At 37.1% G+C, this 21777-nt stretch overlaps 1 protein-coding gene across 5 annotated transcripts in view; it reads right to left on the reverse strand.

Moving 5' to 3' along the window:
• GRID2 (glutamate ionotropic receptor delta type subunit 2) overlaps positions 1 to 21777 on the reverse strand; it is a 744966-nt gene that overhangs the window by 364635 nt on the left and 358554 nt on the right. The window lies entirely within an intron of this gene.

Consider the following 21777-nt stretch of genomic DNA (forward strand, 5'->3'; position numbering starts at 1 on the left):
CTTTTTTGTGTCAGTACAGTTTTTCCTTTGTTCCTATACAAAAAAGAAAACCATTAAAAAATTAGGATAGGCATCTCTGAAATTCAGTATCAGCAGCTTAAGAGATACACATCTAGTTTACAATCAATGTGCTTAGGAAACTCTCGTTGTGGTGGTGAAGCTTCAAAAAATATCATTAAGGTTGGAGTTGCAAATATTTTTCTGAGAAATTTGTTGGGAGATGAGGATCTATCCACCAGAGGCTAAAAATTCCATGATCTTATGGCTCCTACTACAATCATATGTCACTTTTCCCTGAACGATATGGAAGAGGACAAATGGAAGATGTCTTGTAAGTCTTGTATTATATCTAGGCATCTGGAAAAGACCTCCTTCTATGAGATTAATTCTTAAATTCCATTCATAAAATCTCCTTATATCATGATGTACCTTTAATGAATCTCTAAAGCAAGATCATGTATCTTACTGGTGTAACTTACAGCAGCACCTCAAGATTAAATATACAAGCAAAGGCCCTTTTTGTTGTGTCTATATGAAGATATTTTTCTCACCTATAAACTTCATAACATATCCCATGAGGACATAATGCATGAAGTACAGACCAGACCTCAGACTACAAGTAGCAGTCTTAATCTGAAAACAAGATTTTCATAGCTAGTATGTAAATCTAGCTAATATGTAAATAACTTTGAAGAAGAGTTAAAATGAACCCAGAAATATGTAATCAGTTTCTTTAATCAAGACAACCTCTTATGTGGTTAAAGTCTGCTTGCAAAAGTCAGTCTAAAGCACTCTGCATGAGAAGCAGTCCGGTTTGTGCTCCAGTTTCAGTTTGAGTCCTGCCTAACACATCCATGATCTGGATATGAAAATAAAACTCAAATGTTAGTTTGTTACAAATAGAATTTGGAAATGCTGTGTGAAACAGTACAAGACCTGGGTGTGTTTTGAACATGTATTTCATTGGTAAATAACAGTCAGGGTCCAAAACGTTGCAGCAAATACCCAAATATCAGTATGAGCAGCATTCCTTCCCAGTGTTACCTTTGCAGGCTTTCTCCAATATATGAAAAAAAAAATAAATCTTATTACCCCAGACTGATCACCATCAATCTGCCATGAGGGACCTGCAATTTTACATCTATTGTGACAGATACAAAATTTATCCAGTGTATACTGATGACACCACTCATGATATTTTTAGATGTAGTTATACCTTACGCACCACAGTATTTACTAATTGCCTCTTTTTTTAATACTTTGAGTTGTTAAAAAAAAACCCAAATCCATCTAATGTAACTAATTTGGTGAATCTCAGTCATAGACAAATTTTGGTTCATCTAAGTCCAAATCAGAAAATTCAGTTTACGTTTGTGCTAATGAAATTCATATAAACTACCCTGGCTGTTCCTCAATATAAACCAGGACATAATGCATGTGTGAAAACTGAACTCCAGCTCTTAGAACCATCCAAGTTATACAAAGGCAAAAGGAGAAAGAAAATGTTCTGATCAGAAAATGTTACCAGCAGCAAAAGAAAACATAATACATAAATATTCCTGTGTAAACAGCATCTTTCCCTGTGGTCAGCCTGCAGAGGATGGCAATGCCATTCATTTTATAGTGCCCTAACATCATGTTTGAATTGCTTCTTTTCTACAGATACGGCAAATGAATCTTAGAGACATTCATCATATTCTCAAACAAGATGTTCTTCCCTGTTAGACATGCACTCCAGTTTACACTAAATGTGATTTGGACAAGCCTGAGATGCTGGGTGAAAGGGCTGCCCTTGCTGCTACATTGAAGAAATACCCAAGAAGCTTCCCCAACCTTTGGCAGTTGCATCACAGCATTACTCAATAAAGCTCTGACTCCACAAGAAGCATGACCCTACAAGTTGAGTGGTGTGTTTTTTTTTGTTAAAATAGATTCCTTACTGATTAATTAAACACAGAAGCAAAATCTGCCTGCTTTTCTCTTTTTCCAGCCTCATTTTATGTAGCACAAAACAAAACAAACAAAACCAATTAAAAAAAAAGCAAAAAAAAAAAAAAAAAAAAGCAGCATCTTCATTGCTTTCTTCTGTAGAATATAAAAAGCTCCAAGTATGACAGTTAGCACTGTCATGATGCAGGCTAGTTAAACTGTACACACATCAAAAAAGGAATCCTGAATTGAGACACCAATTATGCTAGCTTTAGCTATGGAAAATATAATATGCATAATCTAATTCCTTTGATTTTTCAAAGGAATTCAAGCTCCTGGAATGCGTGTAATTCATTCAACTACCTTATTGAGCAAGATCCTATATTCAACTGTCTTGCACGTAACAAGTAGACAACCATACTTGCCATTTCCACTTTCAAAATTAAAGCTACTGTAGGAACGAGCTGCAGTATTTGCAGCTATTATTACCTCTCCAGCACTCACTGTGGAGGAATTAAAAGCAAAAATCTGCTCACACGCAGAGTCAGCTTTATGCTTAGATATGACTTTGTGAAGCAAGTACAGGCAGTGGCAGTACACAGAGGCAAAGAGGGCAATACATACATTCAAAAGATGTGCTATATTTTCACTGAGAGAACTCAAAGTATTTAATTGAAACAGAATATGATATCATTCCAAATATTGTGTGGAAAATTAATACTGACAGGATAAAAGTGACTGCATTTACTTAGCTCCATTTGCTGATTTTTCTCTAAACTGCAGACTAAAATGCAACTTAAAAATAAACTGTCTTTGAAATATGATCCTTGAAAAGTTGAACATGACAGAGGCACATTAACCAGCTGCCTCAGTAGACTAGTCTGCATTTAAAGTTATTCAGTTCTATTAGAAAAGATAACACAGCTCAGGATGTATCTAAATACATCTCTAAACTGTTTGGACAATTCAACAGATATGTGGGTGTTCTAAGCATGCCCTTAGTTACGCTCCATAATTATACTTCAATTTCAACTTTGTTATTGCTGTAGAATCAAACTTGTAAGGAAATTTACAATCAGATAATTTTACGACAAGCTTTTCAACACTGTGTAGTTCTTTAAGGCTGGATCACATGCAGATCTCAGCAAAACTTTTTTTAAAGTGAAAGAAAGTATTCAAAATAGTAACTTCAGACAAGAGCTTGAAAATATACACTGGAAAAGGGTAAACTAAAAGGCTACATGTCAATGGAGAAGGAGAAAATGCCCTTATTGTGTCCACATTAGAACTATGTTTGAAAGTGCAGGACTGATAATACTGAGATCATCTCTCTGATGCTTCTTCCTGGAAGATTCGCTATCAAGTTTGAGCTTAACACAGCAAAAGATTTCATGTCTTTTTGGCAAAAAGAAACATCTTTTTTTACTTTCCAAAGCCCCTTCTCAGTTTAGCTGTCTTTCCATTGAGGATTGGTTGGGCTGGTATTTTCTTATCAGAAAGCAGGAAAAAAGGTAGTTTCAATGAAGGTATTTGTAGAAGAGATAGCCAGTACTGCATGTTTCTACTAAGAATCATCCATGAACTTACCTTTTCTCCTGCTTTCCCTATAGCTAAAATTCCTATTTATGCCTTCATCAGTATAAACTGAAGTTACCATAGCTCCTCCCACCACGGCCTTCTCTATCATCTATGTTGCTCTGCCTGTTCAAATTAAACTTAACTGTGAACTTAAACTTCGTGGAGCATAAACTTCAAGCTTCAGCAGCTATCTTTGGCTACTTAACTTTAATCCATCTGGCCATCACTAATAACAGGAATTACCTAATCTTGCCTTATAATGCTGCCTTATTTCCTGGTCCCTGGCTCATTACCATTTGAGCTACTGCTCCCACCACTTCAAACAAGCCAATGTCTTCTAGTCTTGGCCATCTGCTTACACAATTATTTGGCTGGATTATGATAGCCAGAGAAGAGAAATTAAAGTTTTTGTTCTCTTCAAACAATCCAAGAGAAAACTGCAATACTCAGAACAGTATACACCATTTGACTACATATTTCTGTCCTTAGACTGAAAGGGGTTTTACAGCCCTGTAAAGAAAAACCTGTAACTCTTTGGGGAATGCTGCTGAAAAAAACCTTGGCTTTCCACATACAGCCCTACAAAGAATTGTAACACCAGATTAAATTAAGCCACAATGGCAGGTACTTGTTGGGTGTAATAAAGATTTTTGTGCAATTAATCAGTCACAAATTTGTTATGCTTGTGTGTTTTTTCATGCAAGCAGACTTTTGCCCATGTAGAAATGTCAAAGGCTATGGCTAGAATTACAGTGCCGTTTTTAGGAAGAATTTCAGAGCATGAGAGCTGTCTATCATCACATCTTCTATCAGGTCTTCAGAACAAATATTGTAATACCACTTCCCACTACACACATGGGGCCCGTGACCACAAATTAAAATCAGAGTAACAGCTAAATATTTTATGTTTTCTGAGCAGCTCATGCAACCTAAATCTATATTTAATGAGTGCACTAAATATAAACAAAAGCAAATGTTGGCCTGGTGGCCTCCATTTGCCCAAATTATCTGTTATTGATATAATTTATTTTTTCTTGAGGAAAATTCCTTGTTTACTGTAATCAGATTGTAAAAAGTTCTTATTTGATGTTTTCCTGTTTTGTTTCTAAGTAATATTTCACACAAAAAAAAAAACCCAGCCAACCAAACAAACAACCCCCCCCAAAAAGGACATGCTTCTTAGCCACTGAAAACTGAGAAATGTAAAAAACTTTGGTTGATGCCCAGACCTCTACTCTGGAGCAAGCACTCTTTTATTTAGAGGAAGAAAAAGAAATTAAAAAATCAGACTCTTTCATTTTGCACACAGAGATTGGAAGTTGGCGTAGCAAGCCTCCCTCTTGGCCAGCATCTTCTTCGGAGCCAAAGTGCTCTGAAGCCACAAGGGAAGAATAGATATGGCAAAGAAAAAAAACATGGCATACAGGATGAGCACTAGGAAAATGAGGAAAAAGTTATCAATGAAGTGGGCTTGAAACACACGTGAAAATGAATTTAGGAAAGAAATGGGACAAAGAAAGATATACATACTTGAAGAACAAGTAAGAGGAGAAAGTACTGTAAAATAATGAAGAAAAAGATACATGGCATACAGATTGAAGAAGACTAGATCATGTGAAATCACAGCAATTGAAAACCTAGCAGGCAAAGCAGCATCAGGAAGAAAGAATAAGAGTTGGCATTCAGACAAGCTAAAATTAAGACGAAACAGAGGGTGTTAGACTGAAAACAAAAGGCAATGAAGCTATCGGAAAGTGCTAGGAAAGGGGAAGAAGTAGCGTAGGAGAACTGAAGAGGCAGCGTAGAGACAATCTAGACTTTCACATTAAAAGTGCTTCAATTACTTAGAAAAGGAAAGACATGGGTTCATGACTTTCAGTAAGTGGAGGAGGAGTGTGTGTGGGGGGAAGTTCTTCAAAGTGGGATCAGTTTTTAATCTGAAGAACATATTAATCATTTGGTGCATCACACAAAATGTAGAACCAGACAATCCTGCAAAGTGAAGAATCCTTCTTGAGCAACTAGGGAATCTAAGAATTGAATGCAACATATTCAGAATTATTTCATCATGGCACAACAGCTGTTTGTTTATGTAAAATAATGTATCAAAAGGCTCAGGGACTTGGAATGCTTAATACTTGAAATTTTAATAGGTTAGAGAGAAGAAAACTCTTCAGTGATTAGAGCTGTTTTATCTTGCAGGCATATCATAAACTGTTTAAATAGAATTTAAAATATACTATCAGAAACAAAACTGTTTAAAAATGGACTATGAAGAGTTTAGGGGCTAATTTTCCCACAAGAATTTTAAATACATCACAAAAATGTTGTATAATGTATATAATATGTCAGCTGCTTTTGTAGCTTTTACTAATCTATTTCTTAGCCTTTAGGACCTTTGTTCCTGAAGCACACATTCCACCTTTACCATAATGCCATCTCTGGATGTGAAGCATTTTAGGTATGAGAGGAGTGGTGATGCATGCAGAATTACTATGTGGCTCAACAAGCTGTGACACAAGGTACAACAGCAATACAGTCAAGGTTGAGTGTTGAGTTTTAAGGCAAAGCTCAAATTTGAGGGCAGTTAAAAGCCTTGCCATTACATCAAGGCATGCTCTGATTAGACATGGGTGAAAGGAAGGTGGGGTGCACTGTTTGGAAGTCCAGCACTGCCCACTAGAAGTGGTTGATCTGAAGTGATGCTCACCGATTTTGACCTTTTGCTGCCAGGATGATCCATGCTTTTGGGATGGATTAAATGAAGAGAAAAACTGCCTACTGCTGCTGGTCTTCAAAAATAAAGGTGCAACAGCTCCTCATCAGGAGATGAGGAAGTGGGCTGCATCTGGCTGGAATGGAATTAACATTTTCTGTAGCAGCCTGAATGGTGTGGTGCTGTGCTCTGCATTTGTGGCTAAAACAGCACTGATAACACCCCAGTGGTTTAGTTATTGTGGAGCAGTGCTTGCACAGGTTCAAGGCTTCCTGTTTTTCCCACTCTGCTACCCTGGTTAGTAGACTTGGGATGGACAAGAAGTTGGGAGGGAATTCAGTTCACAACTGACCAAATGGCTATTCCATACTGTATGATGTAGTCAGCCATAAAAGCTCAAGGAAGGTGGAGGAATTCAGGATGTCTGTTGGTACAGTGTGTTTTTCCACCAGCAACTCTTGCATAGGTCCTGCTTTCCAGGAAGTGGCTGGACAGCTGCCTGCCAATGGGAAGGAGTAAAATTCCTCATTTTCTTTGCCTTATTTTTCACTCATAGCTTTTTTTCCACTTAATAAACCAACTTCGTCTCAGTCCCTCAGTCTTCTCACCTTTCTGTTTTCCCCCTAGCCTGTGGGAGAGGGGAATAAATTAGCAGCTGGGAGGGTGCTTGGCTGCTGGCAGGGGCCAAACCACCTGAGGAGCAATTTTTTATTTCTCACAAAATAGCCTGAAATTACAATCAGGAACAAGTTATTCCCCCCACAGTCACTATGAGAAACGCAGGAGCCTCTTTTCAACCTAGATGCTACAGCACAAATACTGCAACAGGTAGGTAATAATAATATAAAATCTCTCCCTGTTCTGAAATTCTACACTATAAGGTTCATGGTCTCACTTGGGAAAATAGCTTTAAGCCTTTATAAATATGTTTAACTTTTTTGACTGACTTGTTTGACAGATATTTGACTACAAGAGCCAGAGGTAGAGGAACAAAACACATGATTAGAAATTTTACTGTGCTTTCACAGCTCTGAAATACGATGCTGTATTGGTGCAACCTAAGGGCTCAAACTGCTAGTTATCTATCCAGAATGCTAATTAATGCTGAAAACATATGAAGCCAGTTTAACATTTCTCCTGGGTGGACTTCTTCAGAGATAAGGATTACTACACCATCAATCTGATATAGTTGGATTGTATTTCTCAAAAATATGGTATCTTCTCAAAAATAAATATCAGCTTGCTGAGCTTCTGTGAACCAATGAATTTTGCCTGCTGCTATTTTCCTAGGAAAGGAATGTGATGAAACACTGACTGGAATGATAAATCAATATAGTACCGAGATGAAACCCAGTTGAATACAACAGTTTTCACCTCCACAGTATCTGTGCATTGATCTTAAAATTTGAGATCCCGGATTCAAATCTGGAAAGCACTTTAATTTCTAAATACAGCTGTCAGCAGACATCTGTCTGCCTTTGTATTGAAGACAGATGGCGAGGGAGATTTAATAATAAGCAAAAAATATAAAAGGAACAGAGTCCTCCATCATGATTGAGAGTCAAATACTAATATTTTCAAATAAAAATATTAATATTTTCAAATCCAAGATGGTATATATTTTATCTCTTTTTGAGCCATACAGTCTTAATAAATACAAGGTATGAAACAGTGGGTAGAAGAGACAAGGAAGGCCGTAACACTATTCATTTAGCATTAGTCTAAAGAAAGAGCTGAAATATGTAAATTACACTGCTATTTTCACTACATCTTTTGTTATTGTTCCTTCAGTGAATATGAGTGACACCAGTAAGAAACTTCAAAAGAATAGATAACATCTGAAGAATGGACAAGCTGACAAAAGAGATTAATAAGGAGAGAACAGCCCAGCCAGATAATCCTCAACATCTATGTAAGAAATAAAGAAGAACGTGAAGGTCGTGCACAGGATTACTTTTCCTATAGCAAGAAGTGTCTGAAAAGACCACTCTGTGCGTGTGTGTTTGTAGGTTAGAAAGGGAATTTACCATTAAAAAGATAAGTTTAGAAGTTAAACAGAAGTTACTGCAGTCACTGTTTTCTTTATAAAGTGGAAGCCACAGGCTACTTGAACAGGACTTAATACATGTGAGGCAAGAGGTTTGTTCAAATACAGAAAAATGCCAGTAGAAAGAGGAAAACAAAACAGAAATGTACATGTCAGGAGGTTGCTAGTCTTCATTGTCCCTTAGCAATAGGCATCTCTCTCATCCACTTGGCTGTATTTCACAGACTCTTCCTGGTTTCTTTCTTGCATGATTTTCTCAGTATGCTCTGGTGCTGACATTGATTTCTGGAATCAACATCTTAGTACTATGCATAGGAGAATTTTATACTTCTCAGGACTAGTATTTTGGGTTGTTCGCAGGTTTGCCCAAACATCCTCAGTTAGGGCTTATGATTTTTGGTTTATACTAAAATGGCTATTGTGTGGTTGTGTGAGATACAAGCCCATAAGAAATACATAGTTTCTGCTGCGCGATGCAGCAGCTGCACAAAATGGGATTGCTGATTTCCTAGCCTGCATTGACACACCAGGGACGTAACAGAACTTGTCCATTTTGCCACTCCCAAGTATCACAGTCTGACATGCGGTACATATTAACTAGGGAGAAAGATGCACAATAAGTCAGCAAGAGACTTGGAAAGCAAAATCTCGTGATTCTGTACAAGCTTAGCACTTTGATGTGCATTTGAGGCAAATATGCATACAAATATGTGAATCAGTTCAGGAATTACCTTGGCAATGATGTGGGACTGTAATGTCTTTTATACTTTACCAAGAATAGCAAAACTTGGATCTTAGTGATTTCGCACAGGAGCCAGTTACATCTGGGAGCAGAGATTCTCATCAATCCCAATATAGAGTGTTGCACATGCCTTGCTGAGAAACCTGGGTTATGCCATTTTACTAATCCATAAACAGTAACACCTACCTGCTTAACAGGATTTTCTATGACTTAATGCATTAGTTTTTTTAGCATCTGTGAAAGGTACTCAGGCAACTTGGTGAATGCTGCATTTCAAAAAGCTGAATAGGTAAGGAGTTCAGCTATTTAGTATTATGTCTTAATACTACCCAAGTGCTTTGGAATTTAAGGGAAACTTTGCATGTGAAGAAACTTGTATGCATATTAGATGCAATGCATTAACTTGAAAAATTACTTCTGGAATTCTGTCTGCACCAGCAATCAGACGCTTCTGTATCAGCTTGTAGCTATCATCCTTCACTTAATTATTGTAGGAACAAGTTCATCAGACCATCAAAAAAACCCATTGAGAAGCAAAACTTATATAAATCACTGTAGCTTTACTGATTTTAATAGAACTATACCAATTTATCCTAGTTCAAAACAATAACTTAAGCCTGTTGCTGTTGAAACTCATACTTGAAAATCAAAAAAATTCCATGCATGCTGTAACTAGCAAGGATGAGAATAATACCACATATGGCACAGAAAACCAATCTATAGTCAGGGCCCCAAAAAAACTAGTAAATCCTACAATGCTACAAAACATCTTGGAATATGACCCACTACTAGTATTTTTGTTGTTTGGTTGCTTTGTTTTCAATTCTATTTGAAATATGTTTGAGTTTACCACTGGTGTTGTTCAGGTGGCAGTCTATACGGAATGCTATTCATGTATTTATTTTTTTTCTAAACGTCTGCAGAATGTCCCTTGGGGTACGTAATTAGTGCTACAGCAATCTCTTTTTGGTGAGGTACCTTCCATTCACACATCAGGTCAGTTACAGATAACTTCCACTATTGATTGTTTTTCCTGTGTCTATACCAATACCTGAAGCAGAACAACAGATTCTTACTTTATGGAAATAACATTTGCAACCATTTCCCTGTTAGTGGGTGCTACCTTGATTGTATTAGCCTTGACTAGGAACACTTTCAAACTGTTCCAATGTCTGACTACTGCTTTACAAAGGGAAAGAGGAGGAGGGAAATGTAGGATTTAGAAGCAGTTGTGAACCTTCTTTTGCTTCCACTCCAAAGGACTATTAAAATATTTTAAAATTATATCTGAAAGAAATGTCATTGATGAGCATTACGATACAAACATTACAATAAAATACAGTGGCATCTAAAGTGTCCATTGACCATATTTTCAAGCAGTTACAAAGATTTATGTTTATGGATGTGCAATCCCTGGCAGAAGAATTCTTCTGCACAGCAAGATTACAGAATAATAGAGATTATCTGCCTTTTTTTAGGACTAAAACTTGTGTCTTGCCACTCCGTGAACCCAGACCATGCTGCAAAAACTGTATTACTGTTTCCTTAAAAATCTGATGTGCCACAACAGGTAGGTATGTGCACGACCTGGAGTCATGACGCTCTTACTGGTGTATTCCTTTTTCTTAGACTTCTCAAAACATAAAGACTGATTATTACCCAGTAACACAGCACCAATTTGTTGGAGGAGCTATCTGTGTCTGGAACAGTTGGAAAATTTCTTAATAATGGCTTCCAAGCACGTAAGTAAGGCAACACCAAAGGCCAGAAGTTTTTAGACAATGACAAGTAAAAAGGGTTCCTGTAGCCCAGTACACTGATATAGCCTCATACTGGTTTGCTATGGAATTGCCTTCACTATAAGCTTTAATTCATAAATTAAAGCCTCCATGTTTTCTAAATGCTAATCATTAATCTTTTTATAAGATGATCCCAGTATAGAAAAAGGACTGTGCATAAGAAAACTGAACATAAAAAAGGAACTCAAGTTTGAAATAACAGATTTATGTGAATCTGTAGACAAATTATTTCTGTGCTTTTCAGTTCTTTCCAACTCTACTTTTTATTTAGATAGGTTTCTTCAGAGAAGTGGAATAATAACTCACAAGAGTTTTCACAATCCCAGCAATCTTCATTGCTACTCCTTCAAAAATTGTATTTTCAAAGATATTATCCTTATCTTTTTTTAAATTAGTTTTCCCAACAAATTTCCTCAAACCCTTACATATTCTTTGTATGAACATTAGTGTTTTATGGTAAATGTTTTATCATAAAAAGATGGAAAAGAAAATAATTTAAAATTTATTCTAGATACTAATTTTAGAGAGGGAAATTTCATAGTATTATATATAGTATTTGGAAGAACATAAGGATATCGCAGAAAGAATAAGAAAGTCTTCAGACCTGTCAGTTTTGCTATACATGTGAAGCTCTAGCAGTGTCATGACCTCAGTTTCCCCATGATACTTCCATCAATAACACTAGGACACGGGTACAGTTTTCAACCTCTTCAGCACTAAATTTGTTACTTATTTCTGAAAATGATCATCTGATGCAGATTAATTACCCAGCCTATACACTTTTGGCATTTGGATTTCTGTTATCTCCTATATTAAGATACCACAGAGCCTTACATTTTTAATAATCTTTCTATATTTAACTTCAAAATTTCAAACATGTTTAGATACCTAATTCCCTTTGATTTAAATGAGAATAGACAGTTAAACAATATAATGTGCTTGAATATTAAAAAAGAAATCATCATCTTTTTCTGGAAAATATTATTTATATGTTTAAAATATACCTCACATAACTACAATCAAGCCAACAAAATGTTATCACAACTATATAGGAGTAAATATTCATCTGGTCAGAATGCTTTCTGAAGTCAGATGCTCTGCTCAGGATGCTCTGAATTCAGAGGATTACTCAAATAGTCATTGAGATCAGGGAGGCAATGTTGGGGGGGTAAAATATCTTAGAGACTGGTTTGGGAAAGGTCTGGATAATGAAAAATGGTACTACCCCACTACCGCAAGAGTCATCTTCCCTTCTAACTTGAGATGTCTTCCCCTTTCTCTCTTTCCCCAGCCACCTTTGTGTTTCTTTTCTCTCCTAGGCTATGCCCACATTAGGATATGAAACAGTCACCACACCAGCTAGCAGTGATACCCGCTCATTGTGCAGATGTTAAGAAGTTCCAGGGGCCATTCCCAAAGTTTGCTTTTATTCAGTGGCCCTGATTTTTGGAGACTCACTGGAGTACACAATGGCTAACATGTCAGGTGACCTGTGCCTGGAGAGTGTCAGTATCCTCTACACCTTTGTCTACATTGACACTATTTCTGCCTGCCCTGCTTCTTATTTTTCCCATTAAGGCAGCTTTAGCACATCCATAGCTTTCTAGCATGGGAAAGGAAATTGTGAGAGTCTGCTGCTAGGCTACAATGGGACAGGCAGGACAAGCCAATTGAAAAAGAGTGGAAAGTGGAAGACTGCTCTCCGTTCCTGCACAGGACATTGGCAGATGGAAAGGGCTAGCCAAAGGCAACATTCAGGTTGGTTGCCTGCCTGAAACAGCCAAAACTTGTCCCCTTTGGCTTCAGCAGCCTAGTCAATCTGCTGCTGTCTTTAGTGTTACTGCCTGCTTTGTCTGTTGTTTGGAACCAGCACTTCATAATTAAGGACAACAATGACAACAAAGATCTGAGAACTGCACTGAGGCTCAAATGTCAATTTAAGGTAAATTCATTCTTTTTTCCCCCCTCTTCCATAAACGAGTACTGCTAATGAAATCACCTTGATTAGTCTCTGAAAGAGTCAACATCCAAATGATACCATGAATGGATGTTACACGAGAAAATTCAAAATGTACGTTTGCCATATTATCTTTTAGTTATGTGAAAATGATGCCAGATGAATGTGAACTTTAAATGCATGATGAGTAGGGGAAAACCCACCATTTCAAAAGTTCCAAAACATGCATTAGCACTAATTAGTCTTTCATAATAGGATTAAAGAGGCACAGATAAGGACAAATTAAGCTTATTTCATAATGATTTATTTTTATATGGCATTTCTCCAAAATGCCATTTCACCATCAAACTCTCAAGTTCAGTCGAACCAATCCAAAGTAAGTATTTACTAAACAACAAAATATGGCCAGTCTCTTTCTTCCTGCCACACTAATTATATGCCTGAAAACATAGAAACTAACTGAAGCTGCACTACTGGAATCTGCGTAGGTTTAGAATCATGATGTTAGGAATGCACTTTTGTAAAGCAACAATGTGTAGGTCCCTCTTGTTTAAATTAAACTTCAAAGCAAGCCCAAGATTACAGAAGATTTTTTAATTTTATAAATGTCGTGGTTTCAACCCAGTCACACAGCTCGTTCACTCACTCCCCCCTTCTTGCCCTCCCTCTACTCCTGGAGGGATGGAGAGGAGAATCAAAAAGAATGCAACTCCCATGGGTTGAGATAAAAACAGTTTAGTAACTAAGGTACAACACAAATCACTACTGCTACCACCAATAATAATAATGATAAAGGAAATAACAAGGGGAGAGAATACAACACCTCAACACCAGCCAACCGATAACTCGCCCCACCCCACACAACTGAGCACCAATCAATACCTCCTCCAACCCCACAGTGCCCTAGCCCTTCCAGGTAACTCTCAGTTACATCCTGGGCATGACATGCTGTGGTATGGCATACGTCTTTGGCTAGTTTGAGTCAGGTGTCCTGTCTCTGCTTCCTCCTGGCTTTCCCTCCCCCCTGGCAGAGCATGAGGCTCAGAAAGCCCTTGGTCAGACTAAAACATTTGTGTTATTGACTCTGTTCCCAGGCTGAAAGTCAAAACACAGTGCTGCACCAGCTACTAAGAAGGAGAAAAATGACTGCTACTGCTGAACCCAGGACAATAAACCAGAACTAACACTTGTTCATGAAGCAATATTCAGAAGTGGATCTAAGCAAGCCTAAGTAAGCCCACATAAAGAATCTGAAAATACATGATTTGTGTGTTTTTTTCCAGCCCTCAGTCATATGTGAAATCAACTTGGGCTTCAGCTTCACATTCACTTGTTAATGATGCAGACTGGTATACAGTGTAAAAGCAGCACAAGGTGAACCAGAGACGAAACTCATGGAAACTATCCAACTAGCAGAAATCACTAAAGCACATAGATTTAGTAAACATGAGAAAAGTGGAAGACTTCCTTCTCACATAACTTCAGTGTTTCTTTTTTTATGGCTCAAGAGCATACAGATTTTGGTAAGTGTAATTCACTGTAATACTGGAGTTGAAGTCTTCAACTACATCACTTCCCGTATCAATTCTAAACTCGATTTCAAATGACTACTGTATTATTATCATCTGCTACTGCAACCTTCAGAAAAATACTGTCCTAGAATAATTTGTTCAGTATTTATATACTGTTTGGGTTCTTCAGAAAAGAATTGCAACAAGACTGAGCTATGAAGAAACATTCTGGTTTTGATCTGAACGTACTTTTACAGCAACGCCTTTTTTAAAAGCAAATCTGGTGGTCATGTATTTAAATGTGCCTGAGCTATATAAATCCTTCTAAGACTTTGAGCAACAAACATCTAGAATAACATATCACAAAAGCTGATTTTTTTGTTTGCTTGTTTGTTTGCTTAAAGATTCAGGGGAATAACTGCCTGGCTCTTCTGCTTAAGTATGTTAAAAGCACAGAAATACATCAGCCAGTTGAGGCAGCAATACAGAAATCCCTTACATTTGCATGTAATATACTAGGGTTTAGATGTGCGAATGTCTTGAAAGAATTCCTGCTTGTTATATCATAAGTAGTCGCTACATTTTCTGAAAATATGATGCTTTCATGTCTGGCTGTATTCCAGTTTGGGTAATTGCATCCTACCTGCATAAATTGTCTTGGCCGTTTTCATTAGGCATGATGTTATTCTTTATTTCCAACCTTACACTGTTGCTATATGCTATTAACACACAGTTTTTTGTGCTTCAGCCAAGAAGCAGCTGCATGTCTATGAGGGAAAGCCCATATATTTGTTGTTTCTTTTTTATTCCTTCATTCTCCATTGCTCCCCCAAAACAGCATTCTGAAGAAATTCAGGAAGCAACTGCGAAATCAAGAATACGTTGCAGTAAATCTCTAATTTTACACACACACCTTGCCTTTTTAAATGTAAGATAACCTTAAAAAAGAAATAATTTTGTTCTTGTTTTTCCAGACAACCGTGGAGATAGTTACAAGATTTGTGTGTTTGGTTTCACTCTGTTTTGAATTTTGTTCTGGGTTAGGTATTGGATTAGCTTATGGCAAAAGAAACGCAAAGTCAAAATGGCATTCCATCAGAATTTCATCCAAAACAAAATATTAAGAAAGTTTGGAAAAAACAGAAAGAAATTGACCCCCCCACACCCCCCAGTAATATATACATCGTGCAGACCAATTCCTGAAGCAGAACCTGAAAAAATAATCACCTGTATTGGTGGTCTGAAAACAATGGCAGTGAGGCTTTGTCTCCAGTGCAGAATTTGTCCTGAGAGGGATCCTTCTGTTTATCTTAATATGCCTTTGCAGATTTATGTTCATTTGTAAAAATTCTGCAGCAAGCTAAACTATTTCTTCACAGTTATAGCACAGTTGCTTTTGCCTGTAGTTTCAAGTGCTTCTGAAATAATTATTTTCAACTTTGCAAAGCCAATTAATTAAAAGAGTAATTAATTAGATATGTATTAGCATCTCTTCTAAGATATTTGTTGGGAATAAAAGCCTGAGCAGATTTGGTTCAGAAAAACTGTCAGTATGTAGGAAAATTCAGATTCTGTTAACACAGTCAGGAAGGCAGTTTAAACTAAATTGTCACAAAGAACAATCTCACTAGCTTGTTTTGTTTTGGTTTTAACTCTATGCCCTCTGCAATGGAAGACAAAGTATCAAGATAGCACATTCGCCTCATTTTGCAGCATAAGCAGCATAAATAAAAAGATAATTTAAGAATGGTGCAGTTGTACATTCTTCACTGCCTTTGTTCTGCCTGAAGTAGAAGCCAGATAAGGCAAGGTAGTTCCATCTTCATTTATCCAAAGATCTTGTTGACATTCCATAAGCTAGGGTATTGGAAGACATTTTTTATAACATCAGCCTTGATGAGCTGAAGACAGGAATGAATATGTTCTCCTGTAGCTGCAGAGAGTTTTTCAGACCATCTACCACAATTCCATCATAAATGATAACCAGAAGGAGGTTATAATTTTCTCTCTCTTCAGAAGTATGATGAGACTAGAAACTATACTCACAGTTACTGATCCTAGAAAAATATTTCTAATATGTTAATGTATGAAACCAGTAATAGATCTGGGGGAGGAGGAGGGGAGAGGAAGAAGGCTGCAAAGGACAGATTATCTAACACAGTCAATAATCAAGTCTTTAGGCAATTGTACAGAAAACCAAAATAAAATAAAAAGCACTCTAAATGCACTTTCATCAGGCCCTGTATTATTTTTTTTTTAAGCAACTTATTTGATCTAACATAATGACTTCATATCCCTCGGAAGATGTGTTATCAATAAAAAAGCTCCATAATGATGTAACATCAATAAGGTGATTCCTAGGGTTGAAACTAACAGCTAGTACACAACATGTATCCACATTGACAGGACTGTGGCTATCCGCTGATTTCTTGATGGATAACTGAAGAAATATCTTTTCTCTTAGTAGCACGAGATTGCCAACACCACAAGAATGCTGAAGGCATTCTCATAGGTGCACTTTACCTATTCACTATATCTAACAGCTAAGGCAGATAAAGAAGCTATAAATCCTTCTAGATAAATCTTTATCTTTGCAATAACTCCTGAAGATTTCTATGAGATGGAGATGCCAGTGAAGAATGGCCATCAACATACTTGGCCTTTCTGGAGACACAAAGAATATTCCTTGAAGAGACATACCTAAGAACTTAATTGTATGGCCTTACAAAGACTAGTGAAAATGTTTAAAAACTAGCAGAGAGAGTACCGAGTGTCACTCTGAAGGTTCCGTCCTCTGTTGTAAAACAAGATCAACAGTGATACTCATAGTCAAAACCAGAAATCATTCCCACTGGTACTTGAATTGGCTTAGTACTCATACACGGTTAAAACTCAACCAAAAAAAAAAAAAAATATAGGGCAGAAAATGTGCTTGCTGAGGAACACTGTTTTTGTAGCTAGCAAGTCAGATGAGCACTAAAAGTTGTGGTAGTATGAAAAGAAAGATGACCTGGTTAGCAACCAGCTGCACTGCCATTTGATCTGCAAATCATTAACTCCCAGGCCCACAGAGGTGACCTTTCTTTTGGGGTTTGACTCAAAGGTCATAACAAAAGAGGACAGCTCTCATATTCCAAAGGTTGGAAAACACTTTAAAGGTGCTCAGCATCTGATGTTTTAGCTCTTTTAAATTAAGACTACAATTTTTATCAACAGAGATCTTGCATTCATAATTGCAGAGTTTCACAAAGTAATCAGAGCTGCTTTTCTAGCAATGGAAATAAATCCTCTGCTTTTCTAAATGTTAAACCCAAAGTTAATGAACCTATTCTACATTTAGGGCTATGCTCTCCAGAATTTTCACTGGAAAAAATGTAAGGCTTTATATCTTGTGTTTGTATAGCAAGTCTCCACAGCCTCTGCTGGACAGAGAAATGAATATGGCCAAGATTACACAGAGTACTCCTTAAATCTCTGTTGTTTGCAAATTTTAGTGTTTTCTTGGGTTTTGTTTTGGTTTGTTGGTTTGGTTTTTGTTTGGTTTTGGGGTTTGTTTTTGTTTTTGTTTTGTCTGATAAAGCCTTTAAAGCTAGCAGAACAACAAATATTTCTCATCACTTTTCACAGGTGAATCCCTAAGGCTCAACTGTCTCCAATGCATCCAGAAAAGATGTGCATTTCCAACACTGTTCCAGTGGATGTCAGTGGAACCTACAATTTGTTTTATTGTGTTTATTCTATTAAATAGTCTAACTCCCAGTTTTTCTGTGATTTACAAGATACTATCTTGTGAGGTTATAGTAAATGGCAGAACCATTACAATAGGTTCAAGTGAAACTCTATTAATGGTTTATGGTGGTTTGAATATTAGGTTTGAGAACATACATAGAACTACCATAGTCCATTGATTCACAAAGTCAGAAGTCAGAGTTTTGAATAGAAAATGCTTTTACCATAGTTACACATACTACTTCTAGAACTATATGCATTATTTTCTGGTAACAAAAATGAATGCTAGTGACCTATGGAGCACATATAAGATGAATGACTATCAGCAGACAACATCTCCACATCAGTGAGATGAAGCAGCAACATTACAGAAAACAGTATTTGGGAAATGGTTCAGCTGTAAAGTTTGAAATAAAATCCCTCCTACCAAATATTCTAGTTCACCGAGCATTTCATAAATTTCATATTGCAACAGTTACGATAAAAGCCTCTTAATGTTCATATGAACTCTTACAGCAAACATAAAGTGTTTCAAGATGATGCCTTTGATGTCTTTGTTTTCTTGGTGTTTACTTCACATCCCTGCAATAAATTAATCAATTTCGCTGTAATTCCAGGAGATTGCTCAATTTCGTGGCACAGAAGGCAACATTAAAAACTGCTTCACACTTCAGGACACAAAAAAGGTGACCAGTTTTACAGAGAGTAACACACTTGGTACCTCTCACTGCAAATTCTCACTGTCCCATTTGTGTTTTATTTCCATTCAAACTCCAAGGCATACTGTCTGTACTGTCAGCCTACACTCTAGATTTTATGTTTAGGTTGAGGTGAAGTGTAAAAAAAATAAATCAAAAAGATAGCCCTAAATACTGAAATGTGATTAGCCTGATGCAAATCCCCCCTCTTCCTCCTCCAAGTCCTGACATGATCTGACTACTTTTAAGGATACTGTGTTTTTAAAAAGTGGGTATTCAACCACTTTAGAGTGCTTTTTGGGTGCCTCTAGAAGGAATATCCATTCCAAATCAATAGCACTTTTGGTTTCTGGCCAAATGCTAGCACACTCATTATCTCCCACATATTGCAATTAGAGCATCTCTTTCCTCTCGGGGAAATTAAACCCTTGGCGATGGATGGAACCAGAGCACTTCCATGGCTTACTGAAGTTAACTGACTGATCAGTCGACCAATGGCTTTCTCAAAGATCTTTCGTCTTCAGAAGTTTTAAAAAGGTTTCTTCACCAATTGTTTCATTTGGATACAACAAAAGTGAAGTTACACTGATCCTAAGCAGATGACAAAGTTTCTCTGATTCTGCCAGAGTTTACAAAACACTTGAACAGTTTCATTTAGAATCCTTGACATTTGTTAATGCAGTAAGTTTTCACTAGCTGACTGATCAAAATGCTTTCTATCCTATGTACAGTAATTATAGATTGCTGATATTAATTTTTTATTTGATGATTTCAGAGAAGAATGAATTCTGCACATGCCTTTAAGCTTCCTAAGGTGTACTGTGGATATTGCAAAAGTTTTTGAGACATATCTCAGGCTATAGAAGAGGTTCAGCTCTTTTTGGACTGTTTAAGCCCATGTGTATTGGCTACTACACTTCTGCTGGCTGTCTCTGTCAGTGTTCTAATAGAAGGACAATGGCCATCTGCCTGAGTTAGGAGCATTGCAGCTAAGTGCTGCCCTACAACTGAGTAAGAGACATCGGGACTTACTTGACTGCAAATATACATGGATGTGTGAGGGGATGCTCTTCATGGATACAATTTCTTACCAATTGAAAATATCAAATAGCACTCACTCACCAATGTGCTCGGCTATCCCTTTTATCCACCTTAAAAATTACATTACCTGGAAGACTGCCATAACAACATTACTCTTCCTGAATGCCAGGAATAATGGAGTAAATCTCAACCCAGATAAGAGATATCTCTCACACAGTCGAACACTACCTCTTTGGTTATGCAGCAGTACAAAGATGCTCTTTCTTCTTATTTTTAAACTATCACACTATATCTGACAGAAACTGAATTCTAATATACTCTGGCAAGAAAAATTAATCAGAAGAATATAGAAAGGATAAATTCACACAAATCCCACATTTTGTCTCACACCTGCCACCATCAGATAAATAATGTTTACTAACCATATTGATACGCATACACTTACTATCTGCCACTGTATAAGCTGAGAAGCACAAACTAACATATGCAAGCAGCCACACAAGCAATGGGAAAGACTAAAATATTTTCCAGTGTAAAATAGTGAGAGCTTTGTGCACTCAATATACTACAGTTTTGTTTAATTTCAAGAGTTCTATTAAGTATTGCTCTAATTGTACATCACTTACAGTTCTTGATCTGTGAGGAAGTATAATAGATGTCAAGTCATTGTTCTAGTAACCATTCATTCAATTTGTATTTTCAAAATAAAAATCATACATGACTCAAAAATCCTTATGAGCACACTAAAAGCATCATCACAAAGCCATCTGTTTTAGGCCGTGCAGAGCTCAGTAACAAAACAAATGTTGCATTTCATTTTCAGATCCGGGCTTATTGATTATTTTATCTCCTGTGCTGCAGAATATGCCAGAAGGCCCTGCTCCGGAGACAAGTTGCAATGAAAAGAGACAAGAATTTTATTACTGCTGGAAGATGCATAGCTCTGCTTTGGGAAAAATTACACAGCCCTCCAATGAGAAAAAATAATACAAATGAATGAAGCCTGACAAAAAGCAAAAAAAAAAAAAAAAAAAAAAAAGCCTGCAGTTGCCATAAAATTGATAAACGCTGAAAGGGATCTCAAAGATAAGTGTAATGACACCTAAGCCAATGATATTTCATTATTATCTCTCTGTAGCTGCCTAGAAGAGCAGGTGAGTCCTTGATGCTTTCACTACCATACCCATCACTATTTTGCCAACTGAATTAGAGATGAATCACCCACAAGATCTGCAGAACAGTCTTTTGAGAGAACAGCTCTTTCTGACAAAGCAACATTGCCAGTAACAGCATTACTGCCAGTTTTATTACCCAACAGCACCTGGAGAATTCATTGCCTTTATACATCTACATTTTTTAACAGCTGGAAATGTTGAATAGTCTGTGAGTAGGTGCTGTTTATGGCACTGTGATCTTTAAGAAGACATGACAGAGTCTCTCTGCCTTACATATTATCCAATAGAACAAAATAATATGTCTGGGAATGTTTTAGCAACTGTTTTTCACTGACAGAAAGGTATCTTCAACAGACAGAGCTGGTAACAGCAAATGGACTAATGACCACTGCAACCCATTCACACATGCAGGCACTCCCTCTCCATCATCAGCAAAAATCAGTGTTGTCTCACCTGGGTAAGAAAAGGTGTTTAGGTAAGTGGGCATATGCCCCTCATCCCCAAGTACAAGTGCTGTTTCTGTCAATTGGGCAAAGGTGATGGTTGGACATCAGTTCTAGCTTTAACCTTGGTAAGTAGAAAACAAGGCTGCACAAACCCAACTTTGTCCATAAGCTAACTTCTTCAGAATCTTGCTCAGCTCCCTTCTGGGCCAATTTACTGAACTCGGAACACTGGTTCTGTTTTTCACTTGCTCTCTTCATAGAGAAAGTGATCCGATTTCTTATGATTTCTTCTCACTTTACAAAATCTTAGACATCTTGATGGTTTAAATTACTTAACTCTAATAACAGCATATTAGCATCAATCCTGTTCACTCTCTCGCAGGGTTTTACACACCTTGATGATAACCCC

The sequence above is a fragment of the Lathamus discolor genome, chromosome 1, assembly GCF_037157495.1.
Source record: "Lathamus discolor isolate bLatDis1 chromosome 1, bLatDis1.hap1, whole genome shotgun sequence".
In the NCBI taxonomy this organism is placed as follows: domain Eukaryota; kingdom Metazoa; phylum Chordata; class Aves; order Psittaciformes; family Psittacidae; genus Lathamus; species Lathamus discolor.